At 51.6% G+C, this 7,062-nt stretch overlaps 16 non-coding genes across 16 annotated transcripts; all 16 read left to right on the top strand.

Moving 5' to 3' along the window:
* The first annotated feature begins 293 nt into the window (after positions 1–293).
* Positions 294–412, top strand: LOC123174537 (5S ribosomal RNA). The gene has a single exon (XR_006487143.1). It is a non-coding gene; the product is annotated as a 5S ribosomal RNA (ribosomal RNA).
* A 297-nt stretch (positions 413–709) lies between these two features.
* Positions 710–828, top strand: LOC123174479 (5S ribosomal RNA). Its single transcript, XR_006487090.1, has one exon. It is a non-coding gene; the product is annotated as a 5S ribosomal RNA (ribosomal RNA).
* A 297-nt stretch (positions 829–1,125) lies between these two features.
* Positions 1,126–1,244, top strand: LOC123174515 (5S ribosomal RNA). Its single transcript, XR_006487121.1, has one exon. It is a non-coding gene; the product is annotated as a 5S ribosomal RNA (ribosomal RNA).
* Positions 1,245–1,630: 386 nt separating this feature from the next.
* Positions 1,631–1,749, top strand: LOC123174486 (5S ribosomal RNA). Its single transcript, XR_006487097.1, has one exon. It is a non-coding gene; the product is annotated as a 5S ribosomal RNA (ribosomal RNA).
* Positions 1,750–2,046: 297 nt separating this feature from the next.
* Positions 2,047–2,165, top strand: LOC123174521 (5S ribosomal RNA). The gene has a single exon (XR_006487127.1). It is a non-coding gene; the product is annotated as a 5S ribosomal RNA (ribosomal RNA).
* Positions 2,166–2,462: 297 nt separating this feature from the next.
* Positions 2,463–2,581, top strand: LOC123174471 (5S ribosomal RNA). The gene has a single exon (XR_006487083.1). It is a non-coding gene; the product is annotated as a 5S ribosomal RNA (ribosomal RNA).
* Positions 2,582–2,878: 297 nt separating this feature from the next.
* On the top strand, positions 2,879–2,997 carry LOC123174474 (5S ribosomal RNA). The gene has a single exon (XR_006487086.1). It is a non-coding gene; the product is annotated as a 5S ribosomal RNA (ribosomal RNA).
* A 297-nt stretch (positions 2,998–3,294) lies between these two features.
* On the top strand, positions 3,295–3,413 carry LOC123174500 (5S ribosomal RNA). The gene has a single exon (XR_006487107.1). It is a non-coding gene; the product is annotated as a 5S ribosomal RNA (ribosomal RNA).
* A 297-nt stretch (positions 3,414–3,710) lies between these two features.
* Positions 3,711–3,829, top strand: LOC123174520 (5S ribosomal RNA). Its single transcript, XR_006487126.1, has one exon. It is a non-coding gene; the product is annotated as a 5S ribosomal RNA (ribosomal RNA).
* A 297-nt stretch (positions 3,830–4,126) lies between these two features.
* Positions 4,127–4,245, top strand: LOC123174485 (5S ribosomal RNA). The gene has a single exon (XR_006487096.1). It is a non-coding gene; the product is annotated as a 5S ribosomal RNA (ribosomal RNA).
* Positions 4,246–4,542: 297 nt separating this feature from the next.
* On the top strand, positions 4,543–4,661 carry LOC123174464 (5S ribosomal RNA). The gene has a single exon (XR_006487076.1). It is a non-coding gene; the product is annotated as a 5S ribosomal RNA (ribosomal RNA).
* Positions 4,662–4,958: 297 nt separating this feature from the next.
* On the top strand, positions 4,959–5,077 carry LOC123174476 (5S ribosomal RNA). Its single transcript, XR_006487087.1, has one exon. It is a non-coding gene; the product is annotated as a 5S ribosomal RNA (ribosomal RNA).
* Positions 5,078–5,374: 297 nt separating this feature from the next.
* Positions 5,375–5,493, top strand: LOC123174499 (5S ribosomal RNA). The gene has a single exon (XR_006487106.1). It is a non-coding gene; the product is annotated as a 5S ribosomal RNA (ribosomal RNA).
* Positions 5,494–5,790: 297 nt separating this feature from the next.
* On the top strand, positions 5,791–5,909 carry LOC123174514 (5S ribosomal RNA). The gene has a single exon (XR_006487120.1). It is a non-coding gene; the product is annotated as a 5S ribosomal RNA (ribosomal RNA).
* A 297-nt stretch (positions 5,910–6,206) lies between these two features.
* Positions 6,207–6,325, top strand: LOC123174498 (5S ribosomal RNA). The gene has a single exon (XR_006487105.1). It is a non-coding gene; the product is annotated as a 5S ribosomal RNA (ribosomal RNA).
* A 297-nt stretch (positions 6,326–6,622) lies between these two features.
* On the top strand, positions 6,623–6,741 carry LOC123174544 (5S ribosomal RNA). Its single transcript, XR_006487150.1, has one exon. It is a non-coding gene; the product is annotated as a 5S ribosomal RNA (ribosomal RNA).
* Positions 6,742–7,062: the final 321 nt, after the last annotated feature.

Genomic DNA, 7,062 nt, shown 5'->3' with positions numbered 1-7,062 from the left:
TTAATTTTTTTCGCGCCGCTTGCAAAACAAAACGCACGTGTAAGTAATATATTTACCGTGTTTTATTATTTTGCACGAGTGCGGTAAGTCATAGCTGGGTGCTCACGATTCACGGGTCCAGCGTCGGCGTTGTGGCGCGGCAAGCGTGCACTCGTGCGGTTGAGAGGGAGGGGTGGAAACCGCGTTAAACTCGTCTCCGTAGTTGAGAGGGAGCGGCCAAAGCAATGTACAATCGTCTTTGTAGTGGAGCTGGGAGGGAAAAGGATAAGGGACGAAGACCGGGGTAACATGTCGGATGCGATCATACCAGCACTAAAGCACCGGATCCCATCAGAACTTCGAAGTTAAGCGTGCTTGGGCGAGAGTAGTACTAGGATGGGTGACCTCCTGGGAAGTCCTCGTGTTGCATTCCCTTTTTAATTTTTTTCGCGCCGCTTGCAAAATAAAACGCACGTGTAAGTAATATATTTACCGTGTTTCATTATTTTGCACGAGTGCGGTAAGTCATAGTTGGGTGCTCACGATTCACGGGTCCAGCGTCGGCGTTGTGGCGCGGCAAGCGTGCACTGGTGCGGTTGAGAGGGAGGGGTGGAAACCGCGTTAAACTCGTCTCCGTAGTTGAGAGGGAGCGGCCAAAGCAATGTACAATCGTCTTTGTAGTGGAGCTGGGAGGGGCAAGGATAAGGGACGAAGACCGAGGTAACATGTCGGATGCGATCATACCAGCACTAAAGCACCGGATCCCATCAGAACTCCGAAGTTAAGCGTGCTTCGGCGAGAGTAGTACTAGGATGGGTGACCTCCTGGGAAGTCCTCGTGTTGCATTCCCTTTTTAATTTTTTTCGCGCCGCTTGCAAAACAAAACGCACGTGTAAGTAATATATTTACCGTGTTTTATTATTTTGCACGAGTGCGGTAAGTCATAGCTGGGTGCTCACGATTCACGGGTCCAGCGTCGGCGTTGTGGCGCGGCAAGTGTGCACTGGTGCGGTTGAGAGGGAGGGGTGGAAACCGCGTTAAACTCGTCTCCGTAGTTGAGAGGGAGCGGCCAAAGCAATGTACAATCGTCTTTGTAGTGGAGCTGGGAGGGGCAAGGATAAGGGACGAAGACCGGGGTAACGTGTCGGATGCGATCATACCAGCACTAAAGCACCGGATCCCATCAGAACTCCGAAGTTAAGCGTGCTTGGGCGAGAGTAGTACTAGGATGGGTGACCTCCCGGGAAGTCCTCGTGTTGCATTCCCTTTTTAATTTTTTTCGCGCCGCTTGCAAAACAAAACGCACGTGTAAGTAATATATTTACCGTGTTTTATTATTTTGCACGAGTGCGGTAAGTCATAGCTGGGTGCTCACGATTCACGGGTCCAGCGTCGGTGTAAGTAATATATTTACCGTGTTTTATTATTTTGCACGAGTGCGGTAAGTCATAGCTGGGTGCTCACGATTCACGGGTCCAGCGTCGGCGTTGTGGCGCGGCAAGTGTGCACTGGTGCGGTTGAGAGGGAGGGGTGGAAACCGCGTTAAACTCGTCTCCGTAGTTGAGAGGGAGCGGCCAAAGCAATGTACAATCGTCTTTGTAGTGGAGCTGGGAGGGGCAAGGATAAGGGACGAAGACCGGGGTAACGTGTCGGATGCGATCATACCAGCACTAAAGCACCGGATGCCATCAGAACTCCGAAGTTAAGCGTGCTTGGGCGAGAGTAGTACTAGGATGGGTGACCTCCCGGGAAGTCCTCGTGTTGCATTCCCTTTTTAATTTTTTTCGCGCCGCTTGCAAAACAAAACGCACGTGTAAGTAATATATTTACCGTGTTTTATTATTTTGCACGAGTGCGGTAAGTCATAGCTGGGTGCTCACGATTCACGGGTCCAGCGTCGGTGTTGTGGCGCGGCAAGCGTGCACTGGTGCGGTTGAGAGGGAGGGTTGGAAACCGCGTTAAACTCGTCTCCGTAGTTGAGAGGGAGCGGCCAAAGCAATGTACAATCGTCTTTGTAGTGGAGCTGGGAGGGGCAAGGATAAGGGACGAAGACCGGGGTAACATGTTGAATGCGATCATACCAGCACTAAAGCACCGGATCCCATCAGAACTCTGAAGTTAAGCGTGCTTGGGCGAGAGTAGTACTAGGATGGGTGACCTCCTGGGAAGTCCTCGTGTTGCATTCCCTTTTTAATTTTTTTCGCGCCGCTTGCAAAACAAAATGCACGTGTAAGTAATATATTTACCGTGTTTTATTATTTTGCACGAGTGCGGTAAGTCATAGCTGGGTGCTCACGATTCACGAGTCCAGCGTCGGCGTTGTGGCGCGGCAAGCGTGCACTGGTGCGGTTGAGAGGGAGGGGTGGAAACCGCGTTAAACTCGTCTCCGTAGTTGAGAGGGAGCGGCCAAAGCAATGTACAATCGTCTTTGTAGTGGAGCTGGGAGGGGCAAGGATAAGGGACGAAGACCGGGGTAACATGTCGGATGCGATCATACCAGCACTAAAGCACCGGATCCCATCAGAACTCCGAAGTTTAGCGTGCTTGGGCGAGAGTAGTACTAGGATGGGTGACCTCCTGGGAAGTCCTCGTGTTGCATTCCCTTTTTAATTTTTTTCGCGCCGCTTGCAAAACAAAACGCACGTGTAAGTAATATATTTACCGTGTTTTATTATTTTGCACGAGTGCGGTAAGTCATAGCTGGGTGCTCACGATTCACGGGTCCAGCGTCGGCGTTGTGGCGCGGCAAGCGTGCACTGGTGCGGTTGAGAGGGAGGGGTGGAAACCGCGTTAAACTCGTCTCCGTAGTTGAGAGGGAGCGGCCAAAGCAATGTACAATCGTCTTTGTAGTGGAGCTGGGAGGGGCAAGGATAAGGGACGAAGACCGGGGTAACATGTCAGATGCGATCATACCAGCACTAAAGCACCAGATCCCATCAGAACTCCGAAGTTAAGCGTGCTTGGGCGAGAGTAGTACTAGGATGGGTGACCTCCTGGGAAGTCCTCGTGTTGCATTCCCTTTTTAATTTTTTTCGCTCCACTTGCAAAACAAAACGCACGTGTAAGTAATATATTTACCGTGTTTTATTATTTTGCACGAGTGCGGTAAGTCATAGCTGGGTGCTCACGATTCACGGGTCCAGTGTCGGCGTTGTGGCGCGGCAAGCGTGCACTGATGCGGTTGAGAGGGAGGGGTGGAAACCGCGTTAAACTCGTCTCCGTAGTTGAGAGGGAGCGGCCAAAGCAATGTACAATCATCTTTGTAGTGGAGCTGGGAGGGGCAAGGATAAGGGACGAAGACCGGGGTAACATGTCGGATGCGATCATACCAGCACTAAAGCACCGGATCCCATCAGAACTCCGAAGTTAAGCGTGCTTGGGCGAGAGTAGTACTAGGATGGGTGACCTCCTGGGAAGTCCTCGTGTTGCATTCCCTTTTTAATTTTTTTCGCGCCGCTTGCAAAACAAAACGCACGTGTAAGTAATATATTTACCGTGTTTTATTATTTTGCATGAGTGCGGTAAGTCATAGCTGGGTGCTCACGATTCACGGGTCCAGCGTCGGCGTTGTGGCGCGGCAAGCGTGCACTGGTGCGGTTGAGAGGGAGGGGTGGAAACCGCGTTAAACTTGTCTCCGTAGTTGAGAGGGAGCGGCCAAAGCAATGTACAATCGTCTTTGTAGTGGAGCTGGGAGGGGCAAGGATAAGGGACGAAGACCGGGGTAACATGTTGGATGCGATCATACCAGCATTAAAGCACCGGATCCCATCAGAACTCCGAAGTTAAGCGTGCTTGGGCGAGAGTAGTACTAGGATGGGTGACCTCCTGGGAAGTCCTCGTGTTGCATTCCCTTTTTAATTTTTTTCGCGCCGCTTGCAGAACAAAACGCACGTGTAAGTAATATATTTACCGTGTTTTACTATTTTGCACGAGTGCGGTAAGTCATAGCTTGGTGCTCACGATTCACGGGTCCAGCGTCGGCGTTGTGGCGCGGCAAGCGTGCACTGGTGCGGTTGAGAGGGAGGGGTGGAAACCGCGTTAAACTCGTCTCCGTAGTTGAGAGGGAGCGGCCAAAGCAATGTACAATCGTCTTTGTAGTGGAGCTGGGAGGGGCAAGGATAAGGGACGAAGACCGAGGTAACATGTCAGATGCGATGATACCAGCACTAAAGCACCGGATCCCATCAGAACTCCGAAGTTAAGCGTGCTTGGGCAAGAGTAGTACTAGGATGGGTGACCTCCTGGGAAGTCCTCGTGTTGCATTCCCTTTTTAATTTTTTTCGCTCCACTTGCAAAACAAAACGCACGTGTAAGTAATATATTTACCGTGTTTTATTATTTTGCACGAGTGCGGTAAGTCATAGCTGGGTGCTCACGATTCACGGGTCCAGCGTCGGCGTTGTGGCGCGGCAAGCGTGCACTGATGCGGTTGAGAGGGAGGGGTGGAAACCGCGTTAAACTCGTCTCCGTAGTTGAGAGGGAGCGGCCAAAGCAATGTACAATCATCTTTGTAGTGGAGCTGGGAGGGGCAAGGATAAGGGACGAAGACCGGTGTAACATGTCGGATGCGATCATACCAGCACTAAAGCACTGGATCCCATCAGAACTCCGAAGTTAAGTGTGCTTGGGCGAGAGTAGTACTAGGATGGGTGACCTCCTGGGAAGTCCTCGTGTTGCATTCCCTTTTTAATTTTTTTCGCGCCGCTTGCAAAACAAAACGCACGTGTAAGTAATATATTTACCGTGTTTTATTATTTTGCACGAGTGCGGTAAGTCATAGGTGGGTGCTCACGATTCACGGGTCCAGTGTCGGCGTTGTGGCGCGGCAAGCGTGCACTGGTGCGGTTGAGAGGGAGGGGTGGAAACCGCGTTAAACTCGTCTCCGTAGTTGAGAGGGAGCGGCCAAAGCAATGTACAATCGTCTTTGTAGTGGAGCTGGGAGGGGCAAGGATAAGGGACGAAGACCGGGGTAACATGTCGGATGCGATCATACCAGCACTAAAGCACCGGATCCCATCAGAACTCCGAAGTTAAGCATGCTTGGACGAGAGTAGTACTAGGATGGGTGACCTCCTGGGAAGTCCTCGTGTTGCATTCCCTTTTTAATTTTTTTCGCGCCGCTTGCAAAACAAAACGCACGTGTAAGTAATATATTTACCGTGTTTTATTATTTTGCACGAGTGCGGTAAGTCATAGCTGGGTGCTCACGATTCACGGGTCCAGCGTCGGCGTTGTGGCGCGGCAAGCGTGCACTGGTGCGGTTGAGAGGGAGGGGTGGAAACCGCATTAAACTCGTCTCCGTAGTTGAGAGGGAGCGGCCAAAGCAATGTGCAATCGTCTTTGTAGTGGAGCTGGGAGGGGCAAGGATAAGGGACGAAGACCGGGGTAACATGTCGGATGCGATCATACCAGCACTAAAGCACCGGATCCCATCAGAACTCCGAAGTTAAGCGTGCTTGGGCGAGAGTAGTACTAGGATGGGTGACCTCCTGGGAAGTCCTCGTGTTGCATTCCCTTTTTAATTTTTTTCGCGCCGCTTGCAAAACAAAATGCACGTGTAAGTAATATATTTACCGTGTTTTATTACTTTGCACGAGTGCGGTAAGTCATAGCTGGGTGCTCACGATTCACGGGCCCAGCGTCGGCGTTGTGGCGCGGCAAGCGTGCACTGGTGCGGTTGAGAGGGAGGGGTGGAAACCGCGTTAAACTCGTCTCCGTAGTTGAGAGGGAGCGGCCAAAGCAATGTGCAATCGTCTTTGTAGTGGAGCTGGGAGGGGCAAGGATAAGGGACGAAGACCGGGGTAACATGTCGGATGCGATCATACCAGCACTAAAGCACCGGATCCCATCAGAACTCCGAAGTTAAGCGTGCTTGGGCGAGAGTAGTACTAGGATGGGTGACCTCCTGGGAAGTCCTCGTGTTGCATTCACTTTTTAATTTTTTTCGCGCCGCTTGCAAAACAAAACGCACGTGTAAGTAATATATTTACCGTGTTTTATTATTTTGCACGAGTGCGGTAAGTCATAGCTGGGTGCTCACGATTCACGGGTCCAGCGTCGGCGTTGTGGCGCGGCAAGCGTGCACTGGTGCGGTTGAGAGGGAGGCGTGGAAACCGCGTTAAACTCGTCTCCGTAGTTGAGAGGGAGCGGCCAAAGCAATGTGCAATCGTCTTTGTAGTGGAGCTGGGAGGGGCAAGGATAAGGGACGAAGACCGGGGTAACATGTCGGATGCGATCATACCAGCACTAAAGCACCGGATCCCATCAGAACTCCGAAGTTAAGCGTGCTTGGGCGAGAGTAGTACTAGGATGGGTGACCTCCTGGGAAGTCCTCGTGTTGCATTCCCTTTTTAATTTTTTTCGCGCCGCTTGCAAAACAAAACGCACGTGTAAGTAATATATTTACCGTGTTTTATTATTTTGCACGAGTGCGGTAAGTCATAGCTGGGTGCTCACGATTCACGGGTCCAGCGTCGGCGTTGTGGCGCGGCAATCGTGCACTGGTGCGGTTGAGAGGGAGGGGTGGAAACCGCGTTAAACTCGTCTCCGTAGTTGAGAGGGAGCGGCCAAAGCAATGTGCAATCGTCTTTGTAGTGGAGCTGGGAGGGGCAAGGATAAGGGACGAAGACCGGGGTAACATGTCGGATGCGATCATACCAGCACTAAAGCACCGGATCCCATCAGAACTCCGAAGTTAAGCATGCTTGGGCGAGAGTAGTACTAGGATGGGTGACCTCCTGGGAAGTCCTCGTGTTGCATTCCCTTTTTAATTTTTTTCGCGCCGCTTGCAAAACAAAACGCACGTGTAAGTAATATATTTACCGTGTTTTATTATTTTGCACGAGTGCGGTAAGTCATAGCTGGGTGCTCACGATTCACGGGTCCAGCGTCCGCGTTGTGGCGCGGCAAGCGTGCACTGGTGCGGTTGAGAGGGAGGGGTGGAAACCGCGTTAAACTCGTCTCCGTAGTTGAGAGGGAGCGGCCAAAGCAATGTACAATTGTCTTTGTAGTGGAGCTGGGAGGGGCAAGGATAAGGGACGAAGACCGGGATAACATGTCGCATGCGATCATACCAGCACTAAA

The sequence above is a fragment of the Triticum aestivum genome, unplaced genomic scaffold (genome assembly GCF_018294505.1).
Source record: "Triticum aestivum cultivar Chinese Spring unplaced genomic scaffold, IWGSC CS RefSeq v2.1 scaffold100969, whole genome shotgun sequence".
Lineage (NCBI taxonomy): Eukaryota > Viridiplantae > Streptophyta > Magnoliopsida > Poales > Poaceae > Triticum > Triticum aestivum.
Note: the sequence above shows the minus strand (reverse complement) of the source record. Positions and strands in the feature narration are given on the sequence as shown.